At 42.0% G+C, this 15,991-nt stretch overlaps 1 protein-coding gene across 4 annotated transcripts in view; it reads left to right on the top strand.

Moving 5' to 3' along the window:
- Positions 1 to 534: 534 nt before the first annotated feature.
- The window catches only part of IPCEF1 (interaction protein for cytohesin exchange factors 1), an 88,694-nt gene continuing 73,237 nt past the window's right edge, over positions 535 to 15,991 (top strand). For 2 of the 4 annotated variants that reach the window (XM_080585269.1, XM_080585259.1), the window contains exon 1: positions 535 to 15,975. The gene's annotated coding sequence lies outside the window, so the exon portion shown is untranslated. The remainder of the gene's footprint in view (positions 15,976 to 15,991) is intronic. The other 2 variants (XM_080585272.1, XM_080585268.1) reach the window with 2 other exon arrangements.

Raw genomic sequence — 15,991 nt, 5'->3', positions numbered from 1 at the left:
TGGGGTCTCTTACTATTTGGGGTGGTTGTATATGTGTGTCTCTGAGAGGAGACTGCTGAACCAGGGTGTTTCTTAGTCAGGTATGTACAAATAGTGTCCAAATTATTTTCTTTACCAAAGAAGGAAGCATGTTGCTCTTATTTCCTTTTATTTATTTGTTACAAAATTATCATAATACCAGAAACGTTTTTTTTTCCCAAGAGAACTGAGGAAGTAGATGGTGGAATCAGGCTGTGATACAAAGACAGTTGGTGTTGTGAAGAGAACAAGTATGCTGTTGCCACTGGATGATAATTCAAACAGTTGAATAAGCCACTTCAGATGCGTAGTGTCAGCTAATCAAGTCCTGTGTTTTGTTTCAAAGAGATATCAAAGCCCCTTACTACCAAATGAGAGGGAAAATACAAGTACCAGTGTAGGAAGACAAAGTAAAAAGCAAGGAACTAATAGAAAGCAGATATTTAAGAGCAAGTTTTAGTATTCTAAGCGCTCTGCTTCAGATGGTTTACTTTCCTATGTGACCTGTCTTCCATAGCAAAGAGAGAAGATTAGGTATTTTAATCTTTATTATTTTTGTGCAAAACAGGAAATAATGAGAAGCTGATTCTTGTTCATGTAACAACATGGCACAGATCATTTACCATTATCATATAGAAGTGCTGCTGTTGATTGAGAGAATGGTTTAAAATGCAGCAAAGACCCATGGCAGTGACTGTCATAATGTTCCGGAGTGTGATTATTTTTCTTCTTTACAGTAGTGGTTCCTATTAGAAGATCTAGTGCATTGAGAAATGTTAAAAATTCAACTTTTTCAAATAATTCCTTTTTCATTTTGATATCGTGTGGAGAAGATGAAATCTGCTCTGCTTGTGAAATATTTTTTCTACCCACTTGCTCTGCTCTCCCTCTTTGTACGATGTTAACTTAAAAGTGAGGCGAAGTATCTGAAAACTCTCAAATCCAAAAGACTAGTGCTCTGTCTTTGTCCAAGAGATTAAACTTGAAAGATGGCGATCACTTAACTTCTTACTCTGTATAGTGAATATAGAGGGTGCACTGTAGTTTTGGAGGGGAAAAATAAAAGATAAAGAGCTAAGAATAATTGCTGGCTTAATCTCAGAAAAACGTAGGCAACAAGTTAGGAACTGTTACTGTGCAGAAACTTGGCTTGTCTCGGTATCGAAGGTACGTGCATCTGCTATATTAAAAAAAAAAAAAAAGCTGTGCCTAGGTTGACTTTCCTATTGAGCGCAATGTGAGTATGCAGATATCCTGCCATCATACACTACCCCACAGTACTCTGGTCTTAGTGCTATAGCTTGGTGGCCAAATGACATGATTTGTTGGAAAAGATCATAAAGGACACAGAAATGAAAATGACTAATTGGTAGTTTTGCATATATGTATAGTGATGTTTCAGGAACATACACCTTAAAAATATTGTGTGGGCTTTTATTTTAGCCTGCAGAGTTCTTGCAAGCCAATATAACCAATAACCAGGAAACAGATGGTGAAGTCGATTAGCTTTATCAATGGAGAGGGCAAAGAATTTTCATTTTATGAAAATAATTTGTCTAAATCTTACTCCCTGTTTTATCACAGGTTGACAGCAGGTAGTCTTCACAAACTGCTCTTGTACGTGCAGTCACATCCTGAATAGACCAAGTTAAACTTCTCGTCAGACTGTAACTCAGACCTTGATGCTAAATCCAGCTTAAACTTTTTCTGAAGGATTTACTTTCTCAGGGGTTTTTCAGTATTCATCGATTTTCTGAGTTTCTTATGCGTGATCTGGGCAGCAAAACTTGTATGCAGAGCTGTCTTTGCAAGCACAGGGTTGATGTCATGCAAGAGGGTGGGTGCTGGCTTTGCTCCCTGTGCTTGTGATTTATGCAGTTTGCCAAGTATATCCCCCTCCAGCTTCCACCATAAGTCCTTGTGCACCACCTCAGAGTATGATTTAAAAAGGCTTATGCCTAAATGGAAGGAAGTACTGGATCCTTTGGAGTAAACTGATTTTGTCCTGCTGTACAACTGAGAAGAACGTGACTTCTTTCTTCTCTTTAGTCTGAATTTTCCTTTGCACTTGCTGTGCATATGGAGCACCTGTTCCTAAGATTTGGGTCATCACACAAACATTTGCTGTCTTGTGGGCAATGAGGTTTTATAAAGGACAGGAGCTCTTAAGAAAGCCTTGAACTGAAATGTAGAAAGAGCAATCTAAAAAGACGAGGTTTAGAGAATGAAGAAAGGAGCAAGGCTAAGCTGAATGCGTAGGTCCGTGTTCTTGTCAAACACCCTGTCAGCAGCATGGCAGTAGCTCCACAGAGAAAACAACCCACACAAGTGCTCCATGCCCATTTGTTTCTACTGCTACATTTGTGTGGTGGTGGAGTATGAAACAAGGGCAGTCACTCAGCATAGATATATATAGCTATGCACAGCACTCGAGCTGTAAGATGCATGACATAAGCAGTCAAGAGCCACTGTCAAAATATAATTTTCCCCAATTCTGCTGCCTACGCTGCTGCTGTTTTAGTTTAAAATAGTAACCCTTGTCTATCCTCTTACCTACACAATGCGGGCCCAGGTCCCTTGGAAATGTGTAGCCAACAGTTTTTTCTTCTGTGATAGTCAGTGACTGCTGGCAGCTTTGTGTCACTTTTTGCTGGGCCTTGCATAATGGTCCAAAAGATTAGCTAGTTTGGGTTTCTCTGGAGTCAGTCCAGAAGTATGAAGTCAAATCTGAAAACCATATTGCTGGGCCGATATCAGTTAAAGAGCTGTTTGTTTTATACATACTAAATATGAAACAGGCAGGAGTTGTCTGTTGCATGTGCTTTGCCAGTAGGAAGAAAAATGAGAATAACATATTCTGTGAAGGAAAAAATGAGACCCTTGGGTGTCCTCCAGTTCCTGCTGGTGGGAGAGATGTGTTTGTTTTAGCACGATGTGGAATGGATGTAAACATTTCTTAAACCTCCTTGTGTGGCCACCTCAGTCATTGCTCAGGATAATATAAGCCACTGACTTTCCCCCTTAAGTGGAATTAATCTAATGTATAGTTTTGGGAGAGGGCAAAGATATCTTATAGGTGCCTACATGTTTTGTTAAACTGGGGTTGGAATTGGAAGAATTAACCACAGGAGAAATGAGGTACAGTGCTGATTTTCAGGGAAAATCCCCAGCGTTGGTTTATGACTAAAATTCCTGCTTGCTCGTCGGCCTCTGGTGAGGATGAGAGCTCCCCAGGCGTGATGGCAGCTAGGCAGCCGCCAAGGAAGGGGAGATGATCAACTCCGAGGCACAGTGCCACTGTAACAAGCAAATAACCCGTTTTGCTTATTTTTCGTGCTGTAAGAATGGCCCTCCCTCAGGATGGATGGGTCAGAGGAGGAACTGCTGGGCCCAACACGCAGAGCAAGCCCGAAGAAGGCCCAAGGTGGCAGCAGGCCGCGCTTGCCGCTGGCTCTCAGCCTAGTGCCTTTGGAGCTACTCTGGTAGTGCCCTTGCAGGTAATGAGCCTCAGACCCTTGTGACCCGCCCTTAGAGGCTTTTTCGTTTGGGAAATATTTACTAAGAGGCAGAAAATGCCGTAGTCTAAATTGATATGTGCATTTAATGGCTTTTCCAAGTAACTGTGTGCTTCTCAGTGCTACTTATTAACATGTTTCCCTCACCTATCTCCCATTAGCTGTTTCCAGTGCAAATATTTCTAAAAAGAAATCCTCACATGTTTCCAATGAAAGTTAATAATAGTCACAAATGGGGTGTAAAGCTTTGTGTAAACAGGGAAAAAAGCAACCCCAAAGAAACCCCTTTTTCTCTGTTACGGGTAATAACTTCATGAATAATGAGTAATAATGAAACCAAGGCTCTTTGCCCTGCTGAAGATGATCAGCCAAACATTAGTGGCTGCGTCTTGGATGACTATTTGTTTTTATTGAATGGCCAGTGGTTTGGATGTGGTAGACTCTTGCAGAGCAATTGTGGGGTTTTAAATGTCCCTCCACAGAACTTGAACACAGTCTTAGGCATAACATGGCTCTAGCTGAGACTGTCTCAAGCCCCCTGAATATCCCATTGAAGTTGCAGAAGTTTTGAAATATGCTGGCATGGGTCTTCACCATTTGTGTTTTGGTGGGAGGTGGTTTAACTGAGGATGATAGCAAATCTCCAAAATTTATTGTTTCCCTTCCATCTTCCTGTTTGCCCTCCTCCCTAACTTAAAGCCAAGGGACTTTCCAGGAATTTATCGCACGAACAAACAGCTATAAAACTTTTAATATTTATAGCATGATCTAGCTTGTTTCATTGTCCAAGCTCTCCAGTGAAAATAGCTCTGCCTGCAAGCTATTGGTTCATCTAAGAATTTTTCTCTGCTTATTTAGCTGCCAGCTTCGGCTTCACTTTGAAGCTGCTTAGACCACCCCAAGCAGTAGTTGGCCCTTGAACTGCAAGCACGCAGCTCTCTTACTGCTGGATGGTAAGAAAGGCCTGCTTTTTCTCCTGGCTCTGAATTTCTTAACCCTGGATTTGCACGTCCTGTTGGGAAGATGGGTGTGGACCTGCCCCACAGGCCCCTTCCCTTTTCCAGCCTGTTCCTCCCCTGCTGCCTGTTAATTTACTTGGCAGCACAGAGAGAATAAAAGGCAAGTAGGAGCCTACCAGCTACAGCAGCAGCCCCTCTCTCCTGCTGCTCAGCAGCTAAGCAGTGGACCTGGCTCAGCTCCCAAAATACAAATCTAGAAAGCTTTCGGCTGCAGAAGAAACAGGAAGCGCAAACATTTAGGATCGAGCCCATCTAATTATTTCCCAGTGGGGAATGCTTGCCTGGGATGCTGCCAGAGTGTGGCTGGGCATTAACCCTTGAAGCAGCAGGCCACTGGTGAGCTCGGTGGTGCTCTCTTTGCTGGCATGCAGGGGCTGCTCTGTGAAGCAGCTCTGTGGCTTTTTAAGGAATGGGTTTGACTTTTTTACTAGCAGCATCTGCTCTGAGAGCTTTCTGCTGCCCTGTGGTCAAGTAAGGGATTTCCTTCCTGCCCTGGTGCTTCTGTTTTGTGAGCTGGCAGCAAGGTGGGCCTCATGCCCTGCTAGCAGTAAGAGAGGGGGAGAGATGGGTGTGATAAGCTGGGTCATACAAAAGGTTTTAAGAAAAGGCAGAAAGGCCTTTATTGAAGACACGGAAGCTGGGGTTGGATAAGTGAGACTTTGCAAAATGAGGCAGACACCAGGGGTACTCATATATGGGTAGACCCGGCCACAGGAAAAACACTTGAGTTGCTTCTGACTGAAGTTTGCCGTCGTGTTTTTGATGGATATGGTCTGTGTGGGGGAATCCTCTAGTAGGATGTGGAAGAAGCTCAAGTTTCAACATCATGGCTTATTTCCCTAGTGGTTGACCAAAGGAGGGAGTATGATGGGAAGCCATGATGAAAAGTTACTCCCGTTACTACCAAGAAATGGCAGGGGGAAAAAAAAGTTATCAGAATTCTGAAGTTCAGAAATCCTGAACCAGCTCTTGTGACTGACTTGTGAAATCTCCCCGAGTTCGTTCCTGTGACTGTGAATTTCTCATCAAGTTTCCAGTGAAATATTTGACACATTTTCAAAATTTTGGGCACCCTCTGGTCTCACACAGTGCTTGCTGCTCATGTAGCTGGGTGAGATCAGAGATGTTTGGGGGAGGGTGGGTGAGCCTGGCAGTGCTGACTCAGGGCACGAGCTGCAAAATGAGAGTGGCACCAGCCTGACTAGTTTGACACGAGCTCTTCAGGTTGCACTCACATTAACATCTACATCCTAAAATGAAGTGAAAATCAGTTATAAAGAAAAAAAAAAGTGTAGGTTACAAGCCCATTGGTAGAAGAAGAGATGCTATCAGATGCTACCTAAGCATGGTTCTATGGTGGCTTTCTGGTACTCTTACCTACCTTGCATCCCTAAGACAGAATCCCATGTGGTGCCCTGATGGAAAGGGACAAATGAGGTGACCCCAAAGGCTTCCTTTTTGCTGATAAAAGCACCAGGCCAAGCAGCATTTCTGCTGTTTTCTTCTGGGTCTTGAGCTACTTCCAGTGATGACCAGTCCGTTCGATCTGTTGCCACCTTCTCCGTTGGCTGAAGTGCGGTGTCATGGTGCTGCACATGTACTCCTGGGTGCACTCAGCAGCAATTGCACGCTCCCCTAGATGGCTTCGGTTGGCCGCCCCTGCAGAGCCCCTGGGGCTGTTCCTGCATTGTCACGCTTGTGCCCCTGTGGAAGGCAGAGTGTTGTGTTCAACATGCTCGTGCTGCTTTTGTTCTCTAGGATAAATAAGTGTTTCTCCTGGTAAATAAATAGGGCTGGTCTGGCAGGAGGTTCTTTCCAGGGCAGCATTAGGACTGATTCTTCTTTTTAGTTTTTGTGTCAAATCTGTTTGGTTTAATGGGTTTGCTTTTAATCTGTTTGGCTCTTGACTTATGGCTGCAGGGGTGAAATAAAATAGGATCTTGTTGATGAACAGGAATCTAGTGAACTTTTTGAACAAATGAGAAGGAAATTAGAGAAGTAAAAACAGGCACTATTTCTTCATCTTTGGGCATTGTTAAAACAAAAATACCGTAAGTAAATATGTATGCACTTTGCATTTGTGTGTTCCTTTGCTCTTAGCCTACTGTCTGGAATTTTTAAATATAATTCTCCTACAAGTTACTAGACAGCGAGAGCATCTTGAACTTTCAAAAAAAACGTAGCTGCAACTAACCCTGTGGAACACTTGAGAACATGCAGCTGCTTATTGTGCTGTGATAATCTGGGAGAGCAGGGTGCTTGCAACATCTGGCTTTTCTGTTCCTTCCCAGCCCTCCCACTCTAAAACCAATGCACATCACATCAGGTGGCTTTCAAAATGATGAGCTTGCCACTAGATCCTCTTTTCACTGCCCTGTTCAATGCAACTTTTGAGAACAATTTTAAATGGATATTTAAAGCCTGGAGATAGTGGAGTGTATAGGCACAGGTAGATCTAGTTATTAATAGGCTTGAGAACTGGAACTGCGTTGTAAGGTAACAGACACTGCTGCATTTCAGACGAAAAGTTCTTCAGATTGAAGTTTTGTTGATATGTACTTGGACTATTAATTACCCATTTTGATTCAGAAACGCACAAGGCACTGTTTGTGTGCATCTTCAGCAAAGTTCACGTGGAAAAACTGAATCATCCAAGTCATCTGAATGATGCACACAATTCGGTGGTTGTTTTTCTTCAGCAGGCAGCTGGTGATCTCTCTTCCTGTATTCACGGGGCGGCTGGAGGGGGGGTGGTAAGAAAAGGAAGAGGGGAAGGAGTCTCCGGGGTGGGGGGAGCCCTTTTTGTTCATACATGCAAACTTTATGATTTTCCTGAGCCATCTCTAGACTTGTGGTAAGTTAAAACTATATTCAGAGGATTGAAGAGGCAATGTATGTTACAACTAAGTTATAAAGTGTTTTTGTTTTAAAGTGATAAGGTTTTATACATTTCAGGCAAGATTTTCTTAGTGCAGGTTATGTTTCAAGCAGTGCTTCTTGGGCTTCCTGGGGAGGACATGGGAGTTGTGCTAGGGCTGGGGATGCTTTGGACTGGATAGATTTTGTCTCCTGCTCCCCTCTCAAAGTCAGGAAATTTGGAGCTTCTCGGCCACCAGCCAGGAAATGGAAGCTTGACCTCTGCCTTGTGCTGACCATGCTATAAACTTAATACTGCATTATAAATGTTTACTATCTAAGCTCAGAGGTAGTGAAAGGTTGTTTAATATAGGAGAAACTAATGAGAAATGATCATACATTATTAATGAGATAAAAACACAGATAATTGTGTTGGTTTGGGGAGGGTAGGGGGGAACAGTAGTTTACAGACACCCTCCATCCTACTTATAAAACAGTTTTAGCTTTCCAACTGATAGGATACATCTAGTTTTCGTGGGATATTTTGTTGGCACTGGCAAGCAAGCTGGTTTTTTTTCAATGTTCTAACCCTTTCTTACACTCTGTGTACCTTATTTAGTTCACATGCATTCTGTAGCAAGCAATACCTTAAAGGCGTAATGTCCAGAGCACACTGGGTCCATGATTTAATTGGCTTTTAGGCACTATGGTACTAAATAATAATAATATAATTCAAAAGGCCTAAAGGGCAGAACTAAGTGTCTTGGTTTGGAATGGAAAAAGCAATGTCAGAGATGCTTTGCTCAGAGATTTTCCTGGCTGTTGCATAGTCTTAAGAAGGGGCAACTGATTTGATGTCATAAGAACAAATGTGATGAGGTTTTCTATAAATAAAAATGACAGGACCGATTTTTATAGGACAAGAGGCTTCAATTACAGCATGGAGCAAAAAGCTAGTAGAAAAATGTCTACCAGGAGAGTTAAGCACTGGTTTAGAGAGCTGAAGGAAGCTGTGGCATCTCCATTGCTTGTTGTCTTTAAAAACAGGTTAGACAGCCCTCTGTCAGCAATAGCCAAGTCTAATTGATCCTGATGGGAGGGACAGACTTAGTGATCTCTTGAAGTCTCTTTCCAGCCTTATGAATTTGCAGAGATGTGAGTTGGCTCTATGTAATTGCATCCTGGTACAGTTCATCAAGAACTTTCCGGTCATTCTAGGTGAAAGCCACCATGTGCACTTCAAATCACTATAACTATAGTGAGTTTTGAGGTTTAAAGGAGCATGAGGCAATGGAGCAACTGTATTTGAAGATTTAGCTCAGTGGCACCAACAAGAAAAAAGGCCAGGAAACAGTTGTATATATTATCAATACTTTTGCACTTCTGCAGTTTTCTAGAATAAAATTTTAATCTTCTGCAATTGCCACTGTTGTTCTTTCTGTCAAGGCACCTGTCAATCATTTTTTAAAAAGCCATTTAATTTGAAAGACTGTTTCCCCCTCCACACCCTAAACAAAATGAAAGTGTTATGGATGACTCTATTCTTCAAGTAAGAACATATTGTTAGTTTTTTTATCTTTAAAAATGAACAAAAATAAAATATAAAATAATAGGTTTTATAGATCTGTTCTTTTCATCACTTCCTTTGATAGAATTGAAATGACATTTTTTCCATTGCTATTTTAATCCTTAATTTTTTGAAAAGAAAACTTGCAGAGTTACAGAGATAGCTCAGCACTTATGGAAGTAGCTTGTTTCTGTGTATGATAAGTTCCTTGTTCCAACAAACTGAGAAGCAAACACTTTCATGTTCTATCAGCCAACGGGTGGCTCAGGGGTGCAGGATGTGTGGGGAGACACAGCGATGGTGTTATACTGAGAAATGAATTCCCTGTACAGTGCAAAACACCAATGGCCAGAGTCTTCAGAAAGCAGCACCAGATGTCCTGTATATTTTGGCATGCGAGTCTGTCAAAAGCTCCAAAGAGAATGAAGTGAAAGAACGGTGGCAAGTCTCCTGCAAGCAATTTTAGAGATGTGCGACTTCATTTGCACGAGTGCGACAGCTCTCTTCAGCAAAAAGCATGGGATGGACTGTCTTATCTATCTCTCAAAGGAATGAGCCATCTGCTTTCCAGTGTCACTGAATGCTGTCTTCATCTCCTCTGTGGACCATTCATATTTTTCCATAAGTACCATGCATGCTTCTTCAGGCCTGTGACTATTACCCTCACTGTGATCTGATGCACATGGGAAGGCACCAGTTATTTCAGGGAGCAATAGCTCCCTGAGTTTGTGCATCAGATTCCAAGATACGTTCTCGGGCAAGTTTTCAGATAACCCATTTTATATGCAGTTAAATTGCTTTGAAGTTGTGAGGTGCCATGTTGCTGACAAACACTGATTAGTCATGCAAATAAGTGAAAGTATTTTAATTAGACCAATTTCAACATGACCTGTACTGTGGAAAAGAAACTATATAAATATATTAAATAGGTAACTTATTAGTGGGTACAAGCTTTGATTTAAGGGTGTTGCATTTAAATTTTTTTTTTGGGGGGTAACATACATAGCAAGGTAGTAATACAAGAAAATAATCTGATAAATTAAAAACAAAACAACACAGCGGTAACTAATAACTTCCATTTTTTCAAAGTCTGCAGAAAACCCCACATGAGATATTTTTGGCTTCTCCTCTCTACTTGAGCCATGCTACAACTCAGGCTACCTTGGAGGTGCTCAGACATGTACTTCCTGAAATGGGGCAGCTTTGCCAGGTGGTTTGAGTCTACCTGCATGTCCTATGGTGCCACAGTGGTTTTGTGCTAGGATTTATTACCACTTTTCTGCCAGGACCCTTCTTTCTTGCAAGGTCTTTTTGTGGGTGCTCTGCCAGCCTTCTGCCTGGGAGTAACAGAAAGTGGCAGGACATTTGACACAAGGCCTTCTGGTGCTATGTAGGACATACATGTAAAACGTTGCCAAGTTATTTTATACAAAATTCACAGGTGAGGAGAAACGGAGGACCAGAATCAAGGCATGTGTATTATGCTGCAGATGTTCAGGAAGCTTTGGAGAGTTAGATCTTAGGTGTTCTTGAATGTTCCTATCATTTTACTTCCCTTGGAAAGCAGGATTAGGCACCACTGATAGAGAATAGAGAAGAGCATCAGAATATTGTTATTGATACGTGTGTGTTCATCACCTTTGACAATATATCTGGGCAATGCAAGTGATGAATGTGTAATGGGCTGTGGGAATACATTAATGAAATTATTCTTAGTCTTTTTGTTTCTGGTGCCAGAGCTTGTTTAAAATAGAGCGTGCCAGAGTTCAGTTAACCTCCAATTAAAAATCAGGAGAAGGAACAGTTTGCCTCATGGTTTATCAACATCGTGTAGCCACCGTCTGCTAGTTAGTCACAACGCCCACAGTCTAATTTATGAATAAAATGCAAAGGATCGATGTAAAGTGAATCTTCCAGTCCGGCTTCCTGGTTTCAGTGGAACTTGCTGAGCTTTGTATGAGTGCATTTACATGTGTACGTTTGTGGGTATATGTTTGTATACCCATGTGTTTTTGAATCCTACCCAAATTTAAACTACCCTTCTGTAAGATTTCTCAGAGATGGAGTTGCAGGACTTGTCGGCTCTGTCTCTGAGTCACTGTTTCACCCTTTCTATAACCCCTCCCAGACAGCTTGGACTTGTAAAGTCAAAGCACAGGTCTGCCAGTTGCCACGTTTCCCTGTTATCGCAGCAAGTCCCCTCAACAAGAAAGGGAAAAAAGCCAGGCTCAAGTGAAATCTCTTGCTACAGCTCATGTGTAACTTGCAACTTTATGCCTGTACGAAAGGTCTGTTTCTCTTGCTTTTTATTTTTCCTCCCTTTAAACTGAGAATGTACAACACTTTTTTCAGTTGTTGAGATTGATGTCTGCTAGGAATTTTGAAATAATATTTTTCATGCCTGTCTACGCAAGGTTCAGTGCAAAACATCTTGTTAATCATTGCTATTCTTTTTCTAGTGTAAGGCTTGCACTCCAAGTGCAGCTGTGTCTGTCTCTGTTTTTAAAGAGCGGTCAAATTGACATTTCAAGTTGGGCTTCAAAAAAAAGTGTTGTGACTTCCTGACCTTTCTAAAACTGATATTCTGTGCCTTTTAGATAAAAACTTTCACTTGAAGGAATTTACAACAAATTTTCCTCTCAATCCTTCACACTTAGGTCCTGGCTTGGTTCCAGATTGTAGAAACTAGACTTGTAATTGCCATATTTACAAGGTAGGGTTTCTTTTTTTCCCCCTTGTTTGCTTAACTTGACAGATTGTAGACTATCAGGCGCCACTTAACCTTTTTAAAAAATGTTTTATTTCAGTTCCTTTTGTCTGAAAGATCCATTTATCCTCTCAAGAAATCCTCTTCAGAATGAATAGAAAAAGTTGATGATAATGGATTAAAATTATAATACCAGAGTGAGTCAAGTTATGGGTTTACAAGAATGGGGTAAACTAAACAGAGCTGTGTTCAGATTTATTAGCAACGAACTTGGCTTAAAATTCCTGTTTATTTTTCCCATGAATTTGCAGATTTTGATAAAACTTGGGTAAAACAATGTTCTGATTTTCCATGCCAAGCTTAAAACAGGTCTCAGACGTGGTAAATATTTAAGGGAACAAAATCCTTACCTCAAATGGGTCCTTGTTTGAGTCTGCCATGGGAGATAGTTGGTGGGTGAGAGATGGTCTCGTCCAAAGTTTGGCTATAGGAAAACTCCTGAGCGAGTTGCTTGTCCTTCCATGTCCATGGGTCTTTGCTGGGGTCCTCCAACCCTGGCAAATGGCTGCAGCAGCTGCCAGGCCCTGGTTGCAAGTGTGGAGGTGAAGCAGGAATGGTCATAGACTGGCTGAGGTTGGCAGGGACCTCTGGAGGTCCAACCCCAGCTCAAGCAAGGACACCCCAAGCACACTGCCCAGCAACACATCCAGGTGGCTTTGGAAGATCTCCAAGGAGGGAGACCCCACAATCTCTCTGGGCAACCTGTGCCAGTGCTCAGCCTCCTGCACAGTTGAGAAGTGCTTCCTCATGTTCAGAGGGAACTTCTTGTGTTTGTGTCCACTGTGTCTTGTTCTGGCACTGGACACCACAGAAAAGAGCCTGGTTCTGTCTTCATTGCACCCTCCCTACAGGTATTTATATACATTGATAAGATTCCCCTGAACCTGCACTTGTCTAGGCTAAAAATTCCCAGCTCTCTCAGCATTACTTCAAAGGAGAGGTGCTCCAGTCCCTTGATCATCTTCGTGGCCCTGCTCTTTGCCATGGTAGGGACTGGGCTGTGGCTGGGAGGAGCTGGAGCATTTGTGGGGTTATTCAGTAACCTTGGGTACGATGCTGTGCCAGGAACACTGGCTGTTGCTGAAGATCCTTGATGAGGGCAGTAGATTGGAGCAAAGAGGAGGATACCCCACAGCAAAGCATGTTTGATGTCAGCACAGTTCATCCACGCAGCACTGTCATCGTGTGAGGTGAAAGCCAGCGCGGCAGTGTGGTGGCTGAAACTCACGCCTCCTCACTTCTCTGAGATCAGCACCGGGTGATCTTCCCAGTACTGCTGCCCTCAGGCCCCATGGTGCTAGGCTGGAGTCCCGGCAGGCCCGAGGAGGGTCTTTCTGTTGGATGCAATGCTCTTTTGGTGCTTGCCTGCTGGAGCATCCTCTCCCTGCTCCCTTTGGAGACCATATGAGGATGCTGGAGGTCCACCTGGAAAGATCTAGTGCTTTTCTGCAAACGGCAACATCTTGTGTTTGTAACCCTGGCAGAAACCCTCTGTCAATCCCTGTTGGTTGTGGCCAAGGTGGGAGTTGTTATGTGAGCATGCAGAAAGTGACCACCTAAGCATGTATTACTTATACAGCATACTTTCATATCACTTCCTATAACTTTATTTCAAAGAGATCCATGCAAGAAGCTATCCCTTATCCAGAATTGCTGACAACATTTTGTTGCTGTGTTGTTTAAGTTTTTTCAAATATCGCTGTGTGAGCAGATGGTGTTTGCCGTCTCACCGGTAGGGCAATTAGGGCTTTATCTACAACTCTGCTGTAAGAAAGCACAATAACAATTATTGAGCTAGTTCAGCTTTTGAGGATGTGGTGACAGCGCTGCTTGGATTTGCTGGTCTGCTCAGCCCTCTTGTATTTTATCTCAAATAGATTGCATGAAATTTCTGAATCTTATAAATTGACTTGTTGTTTGTAACTGTTTAACAAGCAGCTCATACAGAAAGGCCTAGTTTACGAGTCCTTCAGAAACTGTTTGCTTCTATTGTTTTGTATTTGTTTTTCGTGGTGTTTGACTGCCTGGCTAAGCTCGGTGGGACTCTCTCTGCTCCCTGACAAACTTGTACAGTGGGAGAAAGATGACTTATTGTCCCCTGTGGATGAATGCATGCATTCATACAAAACACAGACTCTCCAGTCATGCACATCAATACAAATCCATTCAAGATGATAATAAAAATGAAAAAGGAACATAACCATGTAAAGTTGAATAGATCATCTGTCAATCTGGATAATAGTAAGACTTGTGGAATCTCCTTAAGGCCCTAGTCCTGCAAGTGTTTCTCAGCATGTGAATACATTTATATAGCAGTGTTGACTTCTAGAGGACTGCTAGAGTTCATAAGATTAGTCTAAAGGCTATATCCAAAGTAATTTCATTAAATCTCATCTAGTTTTAATATGTTTAATGTGTTGGTGTCTTCAGGCTGTGGTCACACGTATTTTGTATTTCCTAGGAAGGGGAAGGCTATCCTAGAGGTGAGTAACTGTTAACTGGGAACTAATGCTTTCAAAACTGTGGAACAGTCGAGAACTAGCCATGGCTCTTTATGTTCCTGTTTGTGGCTGAAAGCTTGACTGTCTTTTGACAGTCTGGTGCGTGTAGCTTATTGCAGGGTTGGGATAGGAAACTTTATAAAGAAATATCTTTGGGCTTGCCATCAGGAATAATTCATATAATTATTTTTGGCCTCATCCACAAACTAAAACAACCAAGTTAAAGAGGCTTTGGACTTAAACAACTGTTAAAAGCACTTAAGTAGATAAGATCTAAATCAATAGTTGTTTTTTTTTGAAAAAAAAAGATGTTTATGGCATGAGAAAATAAATATGATGACAACAAACTTTGATAGCCATTTATAACTACATAGCTTTTTGATACATTGAAGACGTGTAAGTGTGGTCTCTCAGTAAGACACTGAGAAGAAGAATGAAGCTCACTCCTGTACCACCATTGCTGTTGAACCGAGTGAAATATGGGAGTCCAGATGACTCTTTAGGGGATAGTCTTGTGCTTTATCACATACATGTGTATTATCAGCGTTCGTCTCTGAGTTGGTTCACTGCCATTGAAAAATAATGTACAGCTGAATCGTAATGGAGGTCTGGATACAATGAATACCAAGCGAAGGGAGAAAATGAGAACAGGAAGTCTAAGCTTCAGCTTTTCTATATATAGCAAACACCTCAAGGGTAAGCACATACTGTTTTGTATAAGTACATTTAAAATGTGTTTTGTAGGCACATATTTTCAATGTGCTGTCATGATTGGAAACACATGTAGACTCTGAAAAATTATGTGAACTATGCAGAGCCTTTGCCCATGCACATAAGTAAAAGTACACGGTATATGTGTGTAAATATTTAGTTGGAGGAACAGCCACATGAGAACTCCTTCGGAATGATCCACAAGTCAGGAAGCCACAAATTATAGGTCTGAAATTTACCACCATGGCATGTCTACCTAAATAAAACCAACTGGAAAGATAGGAGGGATGAAAAATGCATTTACAAATAACATTCGATTAGAGAAGAGGAAAAATGCTAAGCCATTTTCTTGGCTCTAATCAGAAGGCAGGATAATTATTATAGACAGAAGCTTAGAGACTTCAGCTAAACGTCTTCCCGGCTCTAAGTCTTGATTTTTGTTTACATGTATGCTCACATTCAGGGCTTTAAGCATTCCCCCTCACATAATCATTATTTTGATAGAGGCCAAGAGGGGGCATGGTTGGGTTTGTTTTTCTCCCTTCCAGGCACATTGCGATCATCTAACTCCCTCTTTATCTTCGCCAGGTATTTGGGCTGGGATGATGTCATCTTCTGTATCTATCTAGTATCTACCATGATGAGGCCTTGATCCTGGCTGAGGGTGTTGGCTGTTTGATGAATGCTGAATTGGGAAGCAGTCACAGGAAACCTGAATTTCTATTGTAGTCTGCAACACTTGAGCTAGAGTAAATACAACTGATACTTGTAAAACCACCGAGACAACTGCTAGTTGTCACAAGGCCTTATACAGGCATTGGTATGTCAGTCCTCTTCCAGTCCTCCCACCCTTAGCCTATGCCAGAGCAAACTCCTAGTGCAAACTCCCTGCTAATCTGTTACACTTGCAACTTGGACTGGGCTGCTGCTGGACTGCTCTGGGCTCAGAAGAAGTTGCTGCCTGGGACACTCAGTTGCTTCTCAGATCCAGTATTTCCTGGAGCTGGAGGAAGAACAGCAGGTAAAACACAATACTT

Source organism: Anser brachyrhynchus (assembly GCF_964034855.1).
Source record: "Anser brachyrhynchus genome assembly, chromosome: 3".
NCBI classification, from domain to species: domain Eukaryota; kingdom Metazoa; phylum Chordata; class Aves; order Anseriformes; family Anatidae; genus Anser; species Anser brachyrhynchus.
The sequence above is the reverse complement of the archived record's forward strand: the minus strand, read 5'-3'. Positions and strand labels throughout refer to the sequence as shown.